General features: G+C 43.7%; 1 long non-coding RNA gene across 1 annotated transcript in view; it reads left to right on the plus strand.

The window, feature by feature from the left end:
• The first annotated feature begins 494 nt into the window (after nucleotides 1–494).
• LOC119311365 overlaps nucleotides 495–1,516 on the plus strand; it is a 4,829-nt gene continuing 3,807 nt past the window's right edge. The window contains exon 1 of the long non-coding RNA XR_005151019.1: nucleotides 495–790. This is a non-coding gene — a long non-coding RNA (uncharacterized LOC119311365). The remainder of the gene's footprint in view (nucleotides 791–1,516) is intronic.

Genomic DNA, 1,516 nt, shown 5'->3' on the forward strand with positions numbered 1-1,516 from the left:
AATTTGAGAACATGAGTGATCCTATCCAACTTCCAGACCAGAATCCGGCCAAAGTTGAAGAGTTTATTCAAATGAATCAAAAAATTTGGCATTGACCAACTCACGAGCAGTCGAAGGAAGATTGAGTATCAGTGGGCGGTGATAGGGGACACCAATGTTGAGACGTAATACTTCAACTTTTTAAAATTTGTACTAGTGTTGCATGCGGCTATTTAAACGGCTGTACTTTTGCACGCAGCTATTTGACGTGCGTACTTGAAAAATAAATGAGAAAGACCAGATTTATGCAGCGACGGTTGGATAACGCCCTCCCACATCTGTGTCCACGGATGAATGCAGGAGGAAATTTGTTGGTTGAGATCTGATATTTTTCGTTTAAGAGTAATGCTATCTAATAGAGTTCTTTTTTTTCAGCCATGAAGCACAAGAGAGAGGAGTTATTTCTGAAGAAGAAAAAATTACTCCATTGTCAATGTCGAAGAGGTACAAAGAGAACTTCCAAGAAGGGCCAGGCCAAACGGCCGTTCCCCCTGGCGGCGCCTCCTCCGCTCGCTCCGGCACAGCCCCCTCTTTCCAGAGCGCGGCCGCTGGGAGGTACACAGCGGAGCAAGACGCTCCCCGCTTTCTCGACCGATTGCCGTTGGAACCCGGTTCAGGGCGCTGCCTCCTCCACCGGAGCACCGCCGTCTCCTCCGGCGTCCTCGACCCGCAGAGATCGCCGCCACCGTTGACCGCGTTTCCGCGGACGCCGCCGCCAGGGTTCGGCAAGGCTGAAAACTTCGACATCCCGGTAAGGTCCTGCTGCATTTTGGTTCCGAGCAATGTGAATCTGCAGTAGAAGTTTCAATCTCATATCTTTTGTGTGTTGTGTAATATGGCATTATTAGTCGATTCCTCCCAAAGTAATATGTGTACTACGTATTAGATATTTGCTAGCTTTTGTAGCATTGGCGCTATCATCAAGCTAGCTTTTGTTATGTTAGATGTTATCAAAACGCACCAAATCTTGAACTGGGGTCTCTGTTTAGGGCCTTGTAACCTTTTTGGCGGCTTCACTTTTATGGGGATTTTACTTTTTGGAGTCTTGGGTCTTGCTATTTGCACCTTCAGATGTGTACATGCTTGTACTGCCATTGGATTTGTACTGTATTTTACAGCCAATGTACAGTTATTAGAAGTTAGCATGCCATGATTTTTTGTTTGACTGAATAGCATACCATGATTTTAGAAATTGGACTGCCTGTGAACGGTCTATTTTAGTACTCCTCCATTTCAAAATTATTGAAGTTCTAGATTTGTTTAAGTCAAACTTCTTTAATTTCGACCAAGTCTATAGAAAAATATAGTTGACACCTGGGTTTAAACAAGGTAGATTTAGTTGTTAACTGTATACACAGCCTCTATTGCTGCATTAAGCGAAAGAACATGCATAAACTATGACAGAGCACATGCTCTATTTGTCATCCCATAAAACAAAAGTTAATTTCTCTTGACATTTTTGTGGTCTACTCACACA

Source organism: Triticum dicoccoides, chromosome 5B (assembly GCF_002162155.2).
Source record: "Triticum dicoccoides isolate Atlit2015 ecotype Zavitan chromosome 5B, WEW_v2.0, whole genome shotgun sequence".
Classification (NCBI taxonomy): domain Eukaryota; kingdom Viridiplantae; phylum Streptophyta; class Magnoliopsida; order Poales; family Poaceae; genus Triticum; species Triticum dicoccoides.